At 45.2% G+C, this 20075-nt stretch overlaps 1 long non-coding RNA gene across 1 annotated transcript; it reads left to right on the top strand.

Annotated features, from left to right (window-relative positions):
• Positions 1-1568: 1568 nt before the first annotated feature.
• Positions 1569-18990, top strand: LOC311441061. The gene is made up of 7 exons (XR_014695777.1): positions 1569-1651; positions 10243-10418; positions 11251-11391; positions 11603-11888; positions 12782-12893; positions 17097-17257; positions 18195-18990. It is a non-coding gene; the product is annotated as an uncharacterized lncRNA (long non-coding RNA).
• Positions 18991-20075: the final 1085 nt, after the last annotated feature.

Here is a 20075-nt window from a genome sequence, read left to right as displayed (position 1 = left end):
AAAGGCACACAACAGAGTTGGCGGGGTTTTTTAATCTTCTGAATGGTGGCAGTGGTGGTGGAGTGGTGGGAGATTTTATCTTCCAAATGGTGCGTTTCCCAGAAGATATGGCAAATTCAATTGCCGAGAGCCTGCTGTAAAAGCCGTGCTCCCGTGGAATGTAAATTCGTGCATTACTCTATCCAGCAACAGTGGAGAGGCTTAATTTACTGCCCCCTTTGGATTATCATCATTTTATAGATATTCTTCCGGCTTCTTCTTTTACTTTTCCCCTTTATTTTTTTATTTTTTGCGCTTTAACATGTTTTTCTTTCTGATTTGCTTTAAAAGTTATTTACGCTCCCTTTGCAGCAAAGTGGGCACTATAACTAATTTTATTCTTACCATGATTAACTATGAATAATTTCCTAAGAAATGAGTCAAATTAACAAGGGGAAGAAGGAATCAATAAATCATGAAAGCAGACTATTTCTAAGTGGGGTTAAAACCACCATTAAATAAATCACAGACTCTAAATGATGACCCACTTGGATATGGGGGGGAAGGGAAATGTCCATTTAAATTGCAGTGAAAGGAAAAATGAGAACAGTGGGCCAGCATCTGTGTGTGTTGTCCCTCCCCCCCCCCCCCCCCCCCCCCATGCTGTTCATGCAGGGGGGCACAGGAGAGAGAAGGACCCCAGGAAAAGCAGAGAAGAGATGTGGCTTCCCTGCCTTCGTTGTGCTGGTCCAGCTGCTCGGGGGCCATAGGGCTGCTGCTGCAGCCAAGCACGGATCAGAAGAGCTCTGGCTTTTAGACACGGAGGCATAAATGTTGTTTAACAGCACCTTCTGCCTCCAGCCCTGCTCTGCGCAAGAGCAGAGGAATGCCAGGGCTGACCCAACCTCACTCAAAATATCTGAAATGTTTTCATCTTGCTCTGATATTTTGTTGTTGCTGTTGTTTTTCACTGGGTTTCAGTGGGTTAGTCCCAATTTAAAAGACTTGAAAAGGACTGCAGAGTCAGGTCCACTGTGCTTCCTAACTAGTTTACATTATATTCTTCTAAACAGGCATTAAGGGTCACACTTTGTTGGATGGCATGGTGAGTGTGGCAATGTCACCTGGGCCTTGAGTTTCATCTTTCTTGTTCACTGAAACTTATAGATGTAATTTTTACACAAGGAATGCCATTGCTTTTGCAGGAGAGTTGCTCATCCATCTTTACGCCTGCAGGTGAAGAACTCTCAGTTGTAGAATATTGGGCAGGCTTTGTCCTCAAGTTTTCTATGGGAAAGGATCAAAATACTTATTGCTTAGTTAAAAAAAAAAAAAAAAAAAAAATGAGGAAAAGAAAAGCAAAGCAAAGAAAAAAGCATTTCTGCTTGTAACTTCCTATTTGCAATTTTTTTTATGGTCTTTTCTCCTCCCTGAACACATGTATGAAATGTAACCAATTCACTGCTTGCTGGGAAGGTTACCTCTTACGTTGCATTATGGGCCAAAGCTTGGCAGCTGGTTTAAATTAGTCTATCTACATTTGCTGAAAGGATGCTGTAGCCATTTTAACTGGCTCTGCGGCTTATAAAGTTAGTTCATAAAGTTGCTGAGAAGGTCTCTTTCCTCATGGTCTTTGTGGTCATGGGAGCTCATCTCCTCTTTTGTAAGACCTGTGAGTATCCCAGGGACTGGAGGTGAGGGGAAGCTGTTTGTCTTCCCTCTCTTTTGTCCATCTGGCTGCTTTGGGCAAGATTTGGTGGGTTGGATTTTTTAATTATTCATGTTTTTTCCAAAACTATGCACAGAATCAGGGGGGCACAAGGCATGGCATGGTTGCTCCCTGCCCACACCACCTACGTGTTGGTGAGAGCAGGCACTTCAAGGCATCCTCTGAAAATGAACATGACCCAGTGACATCCCAAGCCTTCCCCTCTTTCTCTGAGCCAGCACTGAAGCAGGGGACATGCATGAGCATCTTCTTCACCCCGGTGACCTCTGTGGTGGCCTCAGCAGGTGAACCACACTGCTTATCTCGTGGTTCTGCGCTGCTCTTAAATCCTGGTCTAGCTCTTCGGTAATAAGAAATGAACGGAGTAGTATTTACAGACCATCTAGGAATGAAGTCTGTTTCTTCCTAAATGCTCTGTAAACGTGGACAAGCATGTCCTCCTGGGACAGATGGCCCTGTGTGGGGAGAACCAGTCCCATGCAATGGCCCCAGAGCTCCTCTCCCTTTCCCGCTGCTGGTGGGGGGCATAGAGGAGGGAGGAGGATGGGCAAGGAGCAGAGGGGCAGCAATGGGGCAGACTGGAAGCGAGGTGAAGGTCTGAGGGAAGGGTTGCAAAGGGCAGAGCTGGGGCTGGTGGTCCAAAGCCCAGCAGAGCCTCTGGCAGTGGCCTTTGTCCCAGCATGGTGCCATATCTGGCTCTGTTCTCTTTGCTTTTCTTTCCAAAAAGTGTATTTATGGGCAGGTATGGGACTGCCTAGTGCAAGCACATCGGTGGCCAGGTTGTCTCTGAGGAACCTGCAACCTTCGCCTCTGTCTGTAAGCAGGAGATGTATGTGTAAGGGACAGTGTATGAGGAAGCAGAAGGAGAGGGACCTGCTGCCTGCCTCCACCACAGGGATTTAAGGCAGGTCCCTCAGGTCTGCAGGCAAGGGCTGGGGCTGAGGTAGAGACCGATGACTTGTCTGTCAGGCACGAAGGAGTTAAGACACAGAGATTAAAAAAAAAATCCTTAAAAAAAAAACACACTCACACACTCACACACTCTCACAAAACCCTGCACCCTAAATTAATTTCTGCTGGTAATCTATATCGGGTTAAATAACGCCTCATTATTCTGCAACACAGCTGAGGCTTCTCAAAATGTTTATCTTGTTTTGTAACTGGTACCTTCTGGCATATTCCAGTGCCAACTCTCCTAGCTCTTGCTATATTTCATTCTCACTATTTTTGGAATGGAGCTGCTGGTTCCAGGTGATTTAATAAATTGCTTTTTTTTGTGTTCCTTTTAACTTACCCATCTGCTCAACACATGCGTAACTTGCAATCTGTCGGCAGTTTGCAGAAAGACAAACTGTCAGAGCTGCATGCATTTGACAACTTTGTTCCCAATTAGATTAGTGGTAATTTTAACAGATTTCAGGGCAATCGAAAAAAGGGATGACATGTTATTAAAGCATCAATTTTGACAGACCCAAGCACATACAATTTCAGTGTAAATTATTTTAAATGCTTTAATTAAAGCTATGAAAGATTTACCCTTTTAAGCGGTAAGTGATTGCAAGACAAATATAAAGGGAAAGTGGATAACAGAGTTTCCTAAATGGTTTATGCTGCGCATGGCAGTCCACAAGTCACCACCACCATAATCTATGACTGTAATGTTGGAGGCATAGTTAATTATTCATAGCCTCATCTCTGGAGCAGACGTGATTAAGAACATGAGGAGCATTCAGAGATCTAAGCAGTACCTATGAAAATCAGAGTTTGAGCATTTCTGAGATCAGAAGCTGATAGGAAACAGGTTAGGAGTATCTTACATGGGGGATATTTTTATAAATATACTTTATTTTTGCCCCGATTCTGTCCTGGTTTAGATGGCCAGTGGTCAGGGTGATTGTGTATTTAGAGCAATTGGGGATTTTGTATACTTGAAGACACTTTACAGGCTGTACAAGCCCTGTTTAAAAAAAAAAAAAAAAAAATACAACATGTATTATTTAAACAGAATACAGCACTCTAAATTCGTCACTCCAGGAGCACTGTGCCACATGTGTAGCCCATTTAACCGTTTAAATGATTTTGTGAGTCATGGCCCCCTTCCAGCAGCCTCCCTTTGCCGCGACGGCACGGCTGGCCATCGTGGTGAGAGCGCTGGGCCCAGCCCCTCTCATCCAGCTCCTGGGTCCTGGTTGCAGGACCTTCAGCCTCCCCGCTCTCACACCTTCATCGTGCACCCACGTGTTGGTCTGACTCGGAGCCCAAAGCTTCCAGGAGGACGGCTCCAAGGGTTTTGTTTATTTTCTGTGTGGCTGGCTGCACAATGAAGAGCTGTCTCATTTTCAGATTGTTAAATGTGCATATTGCGTTAGTCTATAAAGCATTGGTCCCACAACCTGCACTGAAAGTTTATTTCCTTTTTAATTCAGGGACTGTAGGACTTCCCGATACTATTTAGAGTAACAAGCGACAAGCATGCTGTTCCCACCCTTCCCTCTTCCCTAATACCAAGCTTGTGTGCATCTGTTTTGGGTTTTTCTCATTTCCTTTGGGGATGGGTATGACTTGGCATGACTCTCTGAAAAGCCTGGAAGTTTTTCTTTGGAGGTTGCTAGCCCAAATGTTGCAGTAACAAAATGCAATGGAAGTGAGAAGAGCTGCTCCAGCAAGTGCTGCAGGTAGCAGTGTCAGGAAGCTCCTCAGAGCCCTCAGTCTCATGCCCTTTCCAGGTGTCTGAGCACTGGAATATGCACAACAGGCGCAACAAGCTCGGCAGGTAAGATGAAGTCCCGAAGGGACTTCTCACCACCGTTGGGACTGGTTAGGCCTGTGAACCAAACTTTAAAGGGTTTCACAGCTGGGCAGCTCTCAGATCCCTTCCTCTAGTGCTCTTCTTAGCTGGTGTGAATCGGTGAAGCTCCATTTAATTCAATCATAGAATCATAGAATCATAGAATATCCTGAGTTGGAAGGGACCCTTAAGGATCATCAAGTCCAACTCTCGACACCGCACAGGTCTACCCAAAAGTTCAGACCATGTGCCTAAGTTCACAGTCCAATCTCTTCTTAAATTCAGACAGGCTCGGTGCAGTGACCACTTCCCTGGGGAGCCTGTTCCAGTGTGCAACCACCCTCTCTGTGAAGAACCCCCTCCTGACGTCCAGCCTAAATTTCCCCTGCCTCAGCTTAACCCCATTCCCGCGGGTCCTGTCACTAGTGTTAATGGAGAAAAGGTCTCCTGCCTCTTGACAACCCCTTACAAGGAAGTTGTAGACTGCGATGAGGTCTCCCCTCAGCCTCCTCTTCTCCAGGCTGAACAGGCCCAGTGACCTCAGCCGTTCCTCGTATGTCTTCCCCTCCAGGCCTTTCACCATCTTCGTAGCCCTCCTCTGGACACTTTCCAACAGTTTCATGTCCTTTTTATACTGTGGTGCCCAGAACTGCACACAGTACTCGAGGTGAGGCCGCACCAGCACAGAGTAGAGCGGGACAATCACCTCCCTTGACCTACTAGCGATGCCGTTCTTGATGCACCCCAGGATACGATTGGATCAACCTACTCTAGTGTGCAACAGAGTAAGAACTACCTGATTGCTTTGATCAATGAGCACAGCCCCCTTGGGATGTCTGAGTTTGGTGTGAAAAATCACCTTCCTTCTTAAAAAGTGAAGGAGATTGTGCATCACAGATTAGAGTGTAAGAGCAAGACTCTCCCTAATTGATGGCGCTAGTTGGCCAGCAAGAGGACTGGGACAAAATGATGGGTAAAATGAGAGAGCAGATAAACATTGGCAACCAGGCCTGGCTATTTCAACACTTACCACAGACCATCCGTGCTTAACCATAGAAAAATGTTTGTATGGTGCAGCACAGCGTGGATAATCTGCCTAGAGATCCTCTACCAGGTAGTAAAGCACAGCCCGTCAAAACACCTCATCCCAGTATAACCATCTGCATGTGTATACTGCTGTACACTGGGGCCAACTTAATAGCGTGAAAATACTCTACTGGAACAATGGAAATGCTAGGAAAATTGAAAATTTTATTTCATCAGTGCAGTGAATCATGGTTTTCTTGTCCACACACCAGGAGAGGAGCCAGCAGGACCTACAATGCAGGTGAGTTACTGTCTCCAGTGCTCTTCTGATGCAGCACCAAATAGTATTGAATGATAAGAATACAATGTTTTGCGTATAAACACTGAGAATAACAGGAAGACAGAGAGAGAACTGCCTCTTGAATCTTGTGGTCTTCTCCTTGCTTAATAGCACTTCCCTGTCTAAGAGAGCTCTAGTTGTTTTGGCTTAAAACATGACATGCAGGTGATTTTAGAGAGTTCATCTTCATGGCAGATGAGAGTTGGTGATAAGGGCTCAAAAAGCTCAAAGTCTGAAAAATCTTCCTATTTTTAGCAAACTTTTTAAAAGGTTGTGGGCCCATTGCAATTTCTGAGATCAAATCACTGGTGAAGGTAGTCTTTGTAAACTAAACAGAGACCTAAAATTGCTTATTTAATCAAGTCACATACAAAACAGAGCAAAAAAAAAAAAAAAAAAAAAAAAACACAGCTTGCATACATATCAAGCTTTGCTGCTTAATCTATTTTATAATGTTTTGCAATTAACAGGCCAATGTTCATCAGCTGATAAATAATTAACAGCTGTTGTTGTTTCTAGGGCATGACGTAAAAGGCTTACATAGGACAAAAACTAGCTTGAGTTGTTTGCCAAAACTCTGACCAAACACACATTTATAGCTCACAAAAACAAATTTCTTTGAAAAATTGCACTTTATGGTATCTCTAAGGGAGTCCTCTTTATGATCCTGCCAAACATATTAGAAGAAGTATTCACATGCTCTTTTTGTCAGCCAGGTATTGGAAACTTAAGACGAAAGCTTCTCCTTTTTACTGGCATTATTCAGACATATCAACAATTCAAGCGTAAACACAAAGGTTTTTTGTTTGTTTGTTTGTTTTTATGATTTACCTACCTACAAGTCACTAGTATCTATAGTTCTCTGACATTGCATATGGGATTGTTTGATCTTTGTTCAAAATCCTCAGGTCTAGGAGGAGAGGGATCTGAGTTTGGTGAGAGGTAGACTCTCCTGGTGGGTTTGAACAAATGTAGTGGTCTAGTTGTTACTCATCTGAAATAAAATAAAACATTGACTTGCTGTTAACTCTGGCTATGAATGGGAGACACAGAAAACACATCGTTTGGGAATAGCCTTTGGATGCACCTGGCTGACTGTCTTGTTGGGCTCACAGCATTTTCTTTGTTTACTTGCATCTGTTTTGAGTAAGGGTAGGGTCTGCATGAGCCACAAATTCCAGTGAGAGGGGTGTTTACAACTGAATTCTAACTGGAGGTGTGCTCAGTAGTTTCTTCCAAAGCTTTTCTGATTTATTTATTTCTATACTGCATACTCATCAAGCAATTACAAGCTGTCTTGACTGAGAGAGGGGGATGACTCCTGTTTACAGCAAACACAATCATCTATAATTAAGCAAGTTTATGTCATGCCCATGCAAAAGTTCCTTCTCCCACCTAGACAAGCTTTTCTCCCATTGTAGAGACTTCTACCGCAGTTCTTAATCATAGTAATTATAAAATAGTTTCATGGAGATTCAAGATATTGTAGCTTTAGACCAAGGAGCATCAGAAAGAAAAGACTCAAAAACTTGAACAAGTCTCCAAATTAAAAATGTGAAGCTATTGTAGACAGCTGAAGATAGATATGATGTATTCGTGTCAGTGCATGTCACTGAAGAGGTTTTCAGTAACATTTTGTACTATTTGGAGTTTCCTAAGTGTTGCAGGCTTCATGCCCAGGTATATCGGTTTGCTGTAATACAGCCAAGTGACCAAGGTGTGAAAAACTAAGGCCAGGTCAGTATCTGCCAGGTTGGGATGCAGTCTCCCAGCCAACTGGAGATGGTTGGAAGTGATAATTGCTGCTATGTGAGAGCTGAATGTACTTGTGGATTCTTCACCTAATTTTTAAGTATGGGCTTAATCATGAAAGTGCGCTTTAACCACAAAGTCATCCAAATTCTCTCCTCTGCATTCTGACATCTGTCTCACTTGGATTCAACTTCTCCTACCTGTTGTGTGTCTCAGCTTATCTTGACTTAGCATTGGGACCTCATCCTGGTGTTGGCATGATTGTGTATGCTGAAAAATAGAGATGTATGTTTTCTGTGCTTTGCCAGCACAGTGACCACTTACCCTCAGTTGCACATAAATAGTGAAAGAGCTGGAGATGTGCCTTGGCTGATACCCCAGGGTGAAGATACAGGCTCAGACTTTGCTCTGAACTCACATTGCCTCTTGCAGGTAGAACTGGCCATGCCCAGTCTAAGTGGTGGTGTATAAATACAGAGAGAAGGAAGGATGAGAACAGATCCTCTCCATTGACAGGAGAAGACCTCAGGTAATGTAGATAGAGGGGGCTTCTTCAGAGCTGGCTGTCTGCTTGGAGGAACAAAGAAACCCTCCTTTCTTGTTACACCTTGACTGCCTGGTTCAAGGGGAGCACCAGTTCTTTGTGACTGTTCCTCCAAACCGTGGTGGTAAAATCAGGTCTGCTGGCAGCTCGTGGTGGCTTCTACAAAACTCTGGAGTGACTGCTGCTGTAATGTGCTCACAGCTGGTATTACCAATGTACAGTTTCCTCAATGTTAGCAGGAAGGCCAAACATGATTCTTACTGGCTTGGATGAGAAACAACCCAAGATCCTAATCCATGGGTGGCCTGCCTATGAACACACAATCCGTAAGGTTTTTCTCTCATTTCCTTTTGGTAGCAACTTAGTTTTTACTCTTGTCCCCCTTTTTTTCCCACTAATTCAGACTTCCCCAAAGCTGGATTGCGCATCACACTGCAAGAGCAGAGCTCTGTCTCTTAGAAAAGACAGATTTTTAAGCTCTCCACCCCAGGGGATGTGTCCCAGCCTGCTGGCAATGGGGTCCCCCAAGAGCTCTTCCCAAGCTCTCTGGGCCTCCTGGTGTATGCACAAGGCCAGCAGCTCACCCAGGGAAGGAAATGCTGTGCCTTTAAGTGCCCTCCCCGTGGCGGGTGAGCACTTTTCTGCTTATTCTGAGCTGACAGGTTTAACATGTCGCCTGGTACATCAGCCCGCGTGGTCACCGGAGAGAGGCACCTCTGGCAAAAGTTCAGAAGTCAGTGTTTTGGAAAGATTGGTTTGACCAGCTCTCAAGCGAGAGCAAATCCCAGACCGAATGCAGTCAAATCTTCAACGACATTTAACTGCTGTGGTGCTGCGGCGTGCTGATACCCTCTTAACCTGGAGAGGACTGCTTAAAGCTTCACGTTTTAATTATTGTTTCTTTTCTGCTATGTTGGGAGGGGGAGGCTAGGGTGAAGACAGTTTGTTTTGACTTACTTTTAATTAATTATTTAGTTTGCTTATGGTTCTGGCCCAAGACTACAGGATAGACTAGCAATTTTGGATACTGCCTTGATATCTGGACTTCTGCAATACATAGCATTGCAGTGAGTACATATGTTCCTCATTGCCTCTTCAGGGCTTTTCATTAAGGGATCTTAAGGTTTACTGCATGTTGCTTTATGAAATTGCCAGGTCAAAAAACTTTTTTCTCATCCTTGGGTATTTACTTTGAAGCAAGCAAACAGTTAATAGCAAGCGGTGCCCAAATTACACGTTTCTTAAACTCATGGCCTACTTTACTAATCAGTTGTCATAAGATGTCAGATGGGGACCTGTCACTGAAGAACTGCAGAATGCAGCCAGTGAAGCATCTAATTAGTTGGACAGTGGCATGAAGGTGTGCATCCCAGAGGAGCTGAAATGATCAGAGCAGGTGAAGAAAGTTTGGACAGATCGGTATCTCCGTAGAATACAACCCAACACTTGGCTGAATCGTGGTGATGCTGAGGGTGAGGGCAGCGTGGGTCCTCCACCAGGGACTTGGTGCTGTGGGGGATTGCGATGCTGTTGTTTTCAGAAAGAAGCACGAGTCAGCTGCATGCTTGAAGGAACGTGACCTGAGATGTGCAGGGACTGGAAGAGCTGAGCAGCTTCTGGGTTTCGTTTGGAAGGGCTGTAGCTGGCTGTCCTGACAGCAGAGCAACCTCTGCTGCACCTGAGTTCAAAAGCCAGGAGTGAGGGTTCCTCACCTCTGGAACAAACATAGAGCCTCTGTTGTGAGCCAAACGATGTAAAAGATTAAAGCTTATAAACTTCTATCAGTGGCCCTCATGCTCATTTAGTAGTTTAAATTGTGTTTTATGAGTGCTGCATGACTTTTTCCCTTCATACCAACCCAATACAGGTGCATCCTGTGGGTGCAGCAGCAAAACAAATCCTCTCCAAAAATCTCCATTTTAGTGCTTTGATTTTCAAAACGTTTTTGCACGCTGCTGGAACAGTTTTTCAAGATGATAAGAACCATTGCATTGTATTCAGGATTACACCTAGCTGAGTCACAGGAGTTACGGGGAGACATGTTTTCACTTTTGGAGCCTTGTTCTTGTAATTGCTCAATTCAGGGCAGCGGACAACTTCCCTGGCACCAAATGGGACAACGCAACGCTCAGCCTGGATCAGCGACCACAGTACTGGCCCTAGCTGAGCAAACGAGTGCCACCAGAGGATGCTGCTGCTCCCACGAGGGTGTGACTTTGTGGCACAGGCTGGTGGTGGGCTCGGAGGACACCTCAGACAGGTAGTGTACACCATGTGCCCTGGTAGAAATTCTCTCGGCAAAGCCACGTAAATGCTGTCTGAAGGTGTAAAAGCAAAAGGGCAACGGTGCTTTTGAACCTGCTGAATTCAGGCAAGATTCTTGCTCAAGGGACAGATTCTTGGTTCCAAAAAAGCTGCTTCGACCTTTGAGCTGCCAAATTCCTTCCCCCATTACCTCCCATCTTTCTTTCCAGTATAGCACAGCTACTCTGAGTCATTGTTTATCTAATTTAATTAACATTTGCCAGTGCCTGCAACCTAAAACACTGTCTTAAAACATTTGCTTGAAAAGCCTCCTTGTCCCAGAGCTGTCATTTTTTAGCATGATGGATAATGGATAGAAATAATTATCCTGAACAAGGTTAGACAGCTTAAATGATTTGAGTTTCAAGGAATTAGTAAGCTTAGCTAAACATCTTATTTTTCAAGACACATTAATAATAAAAACACAGTGATGGCCATAATGGATAGTAAATCTGCACTCTGCTAAAACACACACTGTATCTCGCAGGTAGCTGTGCCCACCATGCCTTCACCTAGGGAGATTTAAATCTGATATGTCAGAAATATATGATATATCATCTGATATGTCACAAATCACTGCATTGAAAGGACTTCAGGTAACTTTGAATCCCAAGTAAAATGCTTCCAGTGCCAGTGTCCGATTCATCCTGTCCAAGTAGGAGGGCAATGTATAGATGGGTGTAGAGAGCAGACAAAGATTTTATCCACCAGCCATGCAAGCATATATCAGCAACCCAGGTGGGTTGCAGAGATAATTGCTTGTCCAAGATTATGTTTCTACCGCACAGGTTGGCTACAGTGACTCATGGGCTGCCTAAACCATGCTGCCTGCTGAGGTCCATCAAAAAACAGTCCTACAGCCATGTCCCCTGCATCAGCCCTGGAAAAAGACAGAAGAAATGAGAAAGCAGAGCCTCTCTGCAAACCAAGTGAGTTACTTCAGGTTTACAAAGGTGTAACTGAGAGCAGGATTGGGCTTGCTGCCTCTGCATTATTTCCCCCGTCCATAATTTTGGGGAAATGTAAGTTTTGAATTAATCGTTGACCTTTAGCTTTGAAGGAAAACAGAACTTCTGCATGAAATTGCCAAAAATGAGAGTAACGATTTGTAATTGCTTAATTTTGCTCCTGGAAACCCAGGTGCAGCCGGGCCTTCGAGGTGCATTGTGCAGCACAGGAGTGGGCTCTTCTCCAGGGAGCCTCAATCCAAGGCGATAAGGCAGACAAAGCAAGCACGGAGAAAAATAGGCTCTTGGCGGAGAAGTGACAAGCCACATGCAATGGGACACAGGAGACACCCACTCCCTGCCCCATGTGTTGCACCGTGATGAATAATCAACCTCCTTCGTGCAGCAAGACACCTGGACCTGGTGCTGTTCCCTTGGGTGCGGAGCAGAGGGTCACATCCTGATGCCCATCAGCTGCAGTGAGTGCTGCTGGTGGCAGCACAGAGCCTCTTGTTCATCCCACCCCAACCCAGATAGTCTGAAGCATCAAATGCATCAGTATGGTGGAGATTTCCACCTCAAGTGAATTCTTTTATTTTAAAATTTTATTCACCAAGTTTTATATTTTGGGGGCCTTTAGGAAAATTAAATAAAAACCTACATCAAAAATTACGTCCCTTTTCACTGCTGAAAGTAAATTAAAATTTCCTGTATAAAGATGGAGAATTTGCAGACCCACTTAGTAAAATCCAGAAGTTTCACTTCAATCCTCACTTTTTATGTTTCTAAATTTGTTTTTTAAAGATCTCTGCATCGGTGTCGAACGATTTAAAATTCCTCTGGCAAAGTACAGTTTTATTGCTCCGAAGCTAGCATAAAGCTGAATGGGTGGCTGTATTTCAAGTGAGGAGCTGTGGGAGAGTGCAGCTTGCAAATGGCAATGGAGCCCAGAAATTGAACTCTAGCCTTTCTATTCAGTGCTCTTTTTATTATTAAGTCACAGAATAAGTAAAACGTTACAGGGACCTTTAAATCTGCACTTGTTTGTACAGCATCCAATGAATATGTGATGGGGTAAGAAAATGAAAAACATGGGGCTGCTGAAAATAAGGAAAAGATTGGGTGTTGAAGAATCAAGTATGGTAAATTATGGGGTACAGTTAAATCCATAATTCTAGTGTGAAAGAGAAGAGCAGGGCTTTGGTGCACTCTTGCGGTTGTGGGGCATTTTTGGGGTAGGTGCCTGTTTGGTGGCTCAGAGGATGGGAGGTGGCAGCAATGGCCAGAAGCTGCCTCAGCTGTAGCAAAAAGAAAAAAATAACGTTATTTTAATATCTGAAGATCCCTTGTTTTCTGATATTTTTTTTTCCAGACTTGAAATAAAATGTCCCAGAACTGAATAGCATGAAACTGTTTATCGTGCCTGTGAAAACGTTGGGACAGGCAGGCAAGAGTGTGGAGCAATCACTTGCACAAGCATCAAGGTAAGACCTGAAACACACTTGGGTGGAGGACACCTGCAGGCTACCATTAACACCTCTTGATGATAAGAAGCCTAAATGCCTGGCTGATGTGTCTGATTTAGACTAATGGAGTCTTGCTTTGTTTTTAAGGGCCAAGAAGTTTCAGCCAGAGCTGGCTAAGGTTCACTGGCAGGGCTACAGTTTAGCGCAGGTGGATTCTGTGTTCTGTCTCCATACATCTCTTCTAGCTGTCATTTTAAAAAGACAAATACTGAGTGCAGTTCTGAGGAGAGATGTGTACGTCCTGTGCTGCTGCACACCAGCTGGGCTGCAGGAAGGCTCTTCTCTTTGGGCTTTCTTGAGGCTGCAGGTCCCTGAAGAGCTCCCTCCGTGGTGCTTCTCACCACCAAAAGCAGTCACGGCCATGGTAAGTGACCCTACCCCAACAGGTATTAACACCTCCCAGGATGTAGAAAGCCAGAGGCAGGGGAGCCCAACTGCTTTCCAGGCAAGGACTGTGGCCAACCACCCCAACCCTGTCACCACAGAGGCTGTACTTTTAAGAAGGACCTGCAATTTTGATGTCCTTAATTGCATTTTGATAACCCAGGGTAGGAGATGCAATGCAAATGTTGTGCCTATTCCTATGCTCTTGAGCATGGTGGAAGAGAAACCTCCAAAAATAAACGTTTCCAATACTCATTGCTGACTAGACAGGGACTGATTTCTGTTTCTCACCAGTGCCAAACCAGTTCCCAGCACTGGCCCTGCAGCTCCTCTGCTCACCTGCCATTTGTCCAGGCTTTGTGACTGCTTCTCGTTGCCCAGGTGGGAGGAGATGTGAATCCTTATTTCCAACATGCTGGGAAAGAGCAGAAAGGGCTGACCCTGCTGCTGTATTTCCTAGCCCTGTTTTCAATGTGTTTCAGATTTTACAAAGCCATTGTAACTATTTTTCATCCTTCTTCTAGCTTGAGAAAATAACGGAGTTACATACTATTTATTGTCTGACAGCATTTTTACATGCAATAGCAGGAAAAACGTGAACACTAAGGAGCTGTTACCTGTGTTTTCTATGCTCCAAATGAGGGGCAAATGACCCATGAGCTACCAATTTCTAGTGTTGTAAAAAAACACAGGTTTTGTTTTTTGTAGATCAGAGACGAATGGGTCAGAAATGTTAGGCAGATGGAGGAAATCACCAAGGCAGACAGTCCCGGGAGTAAGAAAAGCCCCTTTTGTTTGTCCCAATGAAAAAAGTCCCTATATTTGTCTACCACAAAAGTGAGTCAGATGAAGGGGATTTGGATGGTGCACCAAACCAGCCAGTAGCCAGCTGGGCAGTGGATTTATGATATGGTATTGAAAAAATGCCATGAAGAGCTACCAAGGCTGGGGTCTATGGCATAAGGGTAAACATGCCACAGGTGAAATTCTGCTCCTAAAAGGCATCAGCAAACACCCTACTAGCATCAGTGGTTGGAGCTCTTGTGGCATCCAGGATGGTTGCAGCTCTGTGTTCGGGTGGTGGCTGGTGAGGAGCAGCAATGAGGAAGACCTGGGGGCACCAGGGGTGCTAATCCCTAACCCTCTGCGGGGCAAGAGGGAGCCAGCTCTGCCCCTTGGCCAGGAACAGGAATCAGGAGAAAGAAATCAAAACACACGATGGGCATCCACTCCTTGGGTTCGCCTTTCAGTAGCACAGTTGGGTTTTGATGCAATTTGTTTCTCATGCTTGTGGACATGTAATGGGAGGCAGAGCGTTCATTACTGGGGAGCCACAACCGAGGGATGAATAACACGGCCAGGTGCCAATGTTAGCATTGGCCCCGCGGACTGATCTTGTTGGTAACCTGCATTAATTGCTCATAGCAAAACCAATGGCTTGGTTTTCCTTAGGAACTACTTGGTAATTACAGAGTGAGTCCAACGAAAGCAGTAGTAAAGTATAATTATGTAGTTACTTTTTTTTTACAGTTACCAGGTTATTGTTGGATGTATATATGTAATTAATGTGTCAGCACTGTGTGCTGGGGGGCTGGGGGAAGCCTGGAGCACCAAGTAGCTGCAGCTTCCCCCATCACTGGTGTTTTAGGAGGTGTTGTAGCCTCTGCTCCTCCTTGGTGGGAGGCAGCACTGCTTTTTCCCCTGCCTTTCACCCATGGTGCTCTGGCCAGTCCTTGGCACGCATCTCTCGTCTCCTCCCATCTGCCAGCCCCTTTGCTTCTTGCCTGCCCCATGTCTGTGTGGCTGAAGTGTTTCTGGTCGTCCCTCGGGGCCAAACACCATGGCAGAAAGTGCTCGTAGTGCATCAGGCAGCACTGGGGAAGTACAGGGAGGAGGGGTGTGAGCACCAAAAAACACTGCTAACACAGCTGTATTTTTTAAAGGCTAAATGAAGAATGGATGCAGTGGGTCTTTTTTGGTCACCTGCAGACTCTTCTATGTTGTGCATGCTGAGGAGAGCAGATCATGATTTTTTTATTTATTTTTTTTTATTGAAGGAAAAGGAAATTACTGTACAAACTTAAATTTTCCAAGGGAAAATTTCAAGTTGGCTACTGGAAAATCTGATGGGGGCAATCAAAATGCAGCACTGTGTTCTGGGTTGCTTTAGGGTCACACCAATGTACTGAACTCCATTTGCCCACGTCCAGCAAGCCTCAGGTGAAAGCCCTGGTATGAAAACTTCATGGTGTCCCACTGTAAGTCCCATCAAACATACAACAGTTGTGACTTGGTTTTTCTTCTGCAAAGAAGGCATTTCAGCATTTGGCTGGAAACAAGTGTCAGTTAGTGTTCATCCTATATATTAAATAGGAAATCAGTGAATATGAATGAAAGAGTGAAAAATGTTCTTTAATAGTTCGATACTTCGTAGATAATAACACAGATCTTTTCCTCCATTATATGAAAACCAAACAAGCTAACCTATGCAATATCTAGAAAACCTGTGATCTTCTGATCATTCCAGCAGAACGTGTTTAGGTATTTGCAGAGATTAGGTTCCATTGATGCCGTAACACCTAAATCCCATTCCTAAATAGCAGCACCTTCCCAGATGAGGATTCAGAGTGGAAAAGTGTCTCCCTTTTGGGCCCATTTCGCTGGTCCCCACAGAGCTGCTCCATCAGGGTAGGTGGGATAGGACACTTCGCACTGCCTCTTTGCTGTGCTTTCACTGATTATTCAAGGGTCAGTTGACTTTTCCTAAATTTAAAACGCATTTCTATGGAAACTGTGAGGCTAGAAGAATGATCTGAAAAAGTTTAATGAAATACTTAACAGCAACCAAGAGAACGGCAATAGAACAACCTAGAATGGTGCGTGGGACACTTGCACATCCTAAATGCAGGTGAAATGGAGGATATATCCACTATTCACCGGTCAGCCTGCGTGCCCTCTGCTCCCCTTGGTGGTGCTGAGCAGCCTGCTGTGCACGACCTGTGACTGAGCAGCCATCACAGCTGCTGGTGCTGGGAGACAATTTGGGCAAACTGGAACTGGGGAACCAAAATGGGATGAGGTGGTCTCTGTTGAGCAGGTTTGGTTTCCAAACCTGTGTTCACCCTGAGATGTTTTTGTGATCATTTTATTTTCCCTCCTGTGCAGGTCAGATTGGTTGGGGAAGTATTACAGAGGCAAAAAAGCTTTTTTGCTCACTGGTAATTACCCCAAATCTCTCTGGTGCCTTTCAATATTCAGCACTGTCCACTGCAGAGAAACCACTTGGTTTCTTCCAGCAGGCCCCTCAGAGCAGAGTGGGCATCTTGCACAACCCAGCCTCTCCCTGGAGGGAAATAAAAGCACACGGGGGAGTAAAGCCTGTGCGGCTCACTTGGTGCAAACTGCAGCATGCCCTTGTCTGGGCACGGAGGTCGGCGGTGGTGCAGCAGTGCCTGCATGGAGGCTATTTCCGACTGCCATAAAAATCTTTATGTCTCTGCGATCGGGATTCAGCGATGCAAATTTGCTGTGTCAAAGGAAGATGCTGCTGTAAATGAATTAGTACAAGAAGAACTTCTTATTTAAGAAGTGCTGACTCTGCACTCTCCCCTGTGCCCTCACTTTTAAAATTGAAGTCTGGGTTTGCTGCATGCTATGATCTATATTTAGGCACTTGTAAATGAAGTTTTGCGGTCACATGGCTGCATTCTTGTACGACTCCATGAAGTAGTTTTTTCACATTACTGAGATTTATACGTTTGTGTTTGCATATTGCAGGTGTTTCCATAAAAGCTTGGGATAGCCACATTAAGGAAGATGGCCTGAAAAAAAAAAAAAAAAAAAAAAAAAAAGAAAGAAAATTATACTGAGCACACCTAAAAGCACTACCCTGGGGCAAAAGTGTGAAGTCACTGCAGAAATGAGGGAGTTGCAGCCAGGTAAGATTTATGGATTTAGACCTTTTTGGAGCTCCTCCTCCAAGCAGAAGGTGGAGTCGTGCAAGGGGACAGCATCCCTTTTGGGCTGTATCCCATGCGGTGCCCCAAGTAAGCGGCGAGCCCTTAGCAGAATATTTCAAAATGTCAGAGAGTGCTGCAGTGCTGAGCTCATGCTATGCAAATGCTAGCCTGATGAATTATGTGCTGTACACACTACACACAAATCCTGTCCCAGCCAGCCCTGGAAGAGGAGATAGCATTCTTGCCGGTGTGTCCTCTGCTCCAGGAAACTTGCCAGGAGGTCACACCATAATTCACGCTTTGCTGATGCTTTGTAAAAGTTGCAGCCTGTACCTTGGCTGCTGTGCTGCTGACCCCAGCATCCGTGTCACCTGCTGGTCCCTCGGAGCCTGGTGGCCGACCGCATCCCCCTGCAGCTCTCACAGGCAGCATGCACCCAGTCCTGCCCTGCCCGGGCTCAGCCCAGCATCAGGCAGAAGGTCAGGGGGGTCTCTGTTTTCAGGCTACAACCACAGCTGGCTCGACCCCTGCTTTGTCCTCCTGATTGCAGCAGCAGACAGCTTGATGTACAGAAAGGCAGTAATTCATAGGGCTTGTCCTAAAGAACCCATCCAACTAAGTTAAAGAACCCACCTCTCAAAAGCAGGAGTAACCAAAACCTCAAGATAATCAGCACTTAATTTAGCCTGGTTCAGGACACGCTGTGAAGTGGTTCTATCCCAACTTCCATGAGGCAGTGCTGGGAAACAGAGGAGTTGCTGGAGAGAAGGGACAGCCGACAGTATAGGGGGATTTCAGAGCAACTTGAAATAGTCCCGAAAGGTTGAGGTGGTGTGGTAAAAGTTTGGGGCAGAATGGTGCAAAGTTTGGCAATGGGGGGAGAGGGTTTTCTTCCACTCTCTTTCCCTTTTTGCAGGAGGACCCCCGTACTAATCCAGTCCCTGGGAAGGGACAAGGCAAGGGCAGGCGGGGGCAGAGGCTGCACGCCCAGAGGTGCTACCCTGCTTTTTTGGAGCTTTCTGCCTTTTTGGAGGCTCGCTGGGGAACGAAAATCTTCCATTTCCTGCTGCCACAGACAAGGCTGGGTGCTGGCCCAAATGTGGGTCAAGAGTGACACCCTGTGGACAACTTACTCTTTTTCTCGTCCTCCAGGATTTTCTCTCCTGCTGCTTTCTTTTCTTTTCCTTTTTATTTATTTATTTATTCCTCCTTCCCCCTTGTCCCCCCCGCTTTGCTTACACAAACACTGCAAGCACCCGCTTTGCACAGGGGTTGTTGCTGCAAGCTCAGCCAGCCCAGGCAAGCTGGGAGCAGCATTTCTCCCCCCTGAAAAGTGAGGGGCTATATAAAGAGCCCTATATCTCCCTTCTGTTCCTTTTTGGGTTGTCCCCAGTTTGCACTTGGTTTCATTGGTATCTCTCAGGGCCTGGCCATCACTCCTGACCCCCATCAGTGCCTCTGCTTTCCCTCTGCTTTTTAGCTCACCCCAGCTATTCTGTCGTGCAGCTCATCAGCTGGAGCACGGTGAGCTCCTGGGGCTCATAAATCTAGCTGCTGCTCGCAAAATTTGGCGAGTATGACCCCAGGCTGTCTGTTAAACTGGGAGAGAAATTGCACGGGCTTCCCTGCAGTCACCCCCCTGCCCTCCCCAAGCTGCCCTGGGTGAGGATTCCTGCCTGAACAGAAAAACTCATAAAAAAAAAAAAAAAAAAAAAAAAAAGGGTTTTATAGAGACTGCTTCTCCTCTGGTCACCATAATGGTCCCTTCCTAATCTCAGACCTGCTGGGGGGTAGGACCATGCTGTCCTGATGCTCCTGGCATTATCCCCAGTGAACAAGATCTGATGTCCCAGAACAGGGTGATCGACACCAGCTGACAACCTGGACACCCCGTCTCCACAAAATAAAATAAATAAATAAATAAATAAAGTACAGTTTTATTTTAAGCAACAAATAATTCCGTTTTATACTGGTGAGAAATTCCTCATCACTCATTTAATTATGCGGGCCTAAAAGAAACCATAATGTTCTGGCATGCCTGTGTGCTGGGAGTGGGAAAGAGGGGGGTGTCAGAGCCCTTCCAAAAGTTTATGTCCTTTCTTACCCCTGGCAGTTTAACCCTGCCAAATCTGCACAAACCTATATATATCCGAAAGCCAAGGCTGGAAGGAGATTCCTTAAAACCCGCAAAAGAAGCGAATATAAGGGCAGTAATTTTTTCCAATGACATTTATATGCTGTCATTAACTCTGCTTTAGCTGGTACAGTTTAAAGCTTTCAGGGAATGTAACTTCAGCTGCACCAACTACCACATGTTTTTGCTGACAGGAGCTGCGGGGTTTGCCTGGTCAGCCCACATAGACTCTCTGCCTTTTCCATAGTATGCAAAAGCTCAACGAGGAATAGGTCTTGTTGAGCAAAAAGTCATTTTTGCTGTTATTATGCAATTTTCATCAATCTAGGCCTCAGCATGCATTCTTGTCGGAAGATGAGCTATAGATCAGGTCTCATTCTCTGGCATTGTGTAGAACAATATTAGGTCAAAAGAGATGGAGTTTGTCTGGGGAGGGGTTGTTATTTTTCCAGCCTGCTCATGACCCTCCATGTGTTATATCCTGTCCCTTGAGATTAGGAGGCAGCACCCTGGCAGGCATCAGAGCACTCAGAAGACACCAGAAAATAAAAAATAATAATAATAATAATAAAATAAAAATAAAAAAGGAAAAAAAAAAAAGTAGAAAAGAATCAAACAAATCTGCACTGCGTTAGGCACTTACTAATGAACAGCAGGAGTGGG

This window comes from Aythya ferina, assembly GCF_964211825.1.
Source record: "Aythya ferina genome assembly, chromosome: 8".
In the NCBI taxonomy this organism is placed as follows: domain Eukaryota; kingdom Metazoa; phylum Chordata; class Aves; order Anseriformes; family Anatidae; genus Aythya; species Aythya ferina.
This window is presented reverse-complemented; position numbering and strand designations above follow the sequence as displayed.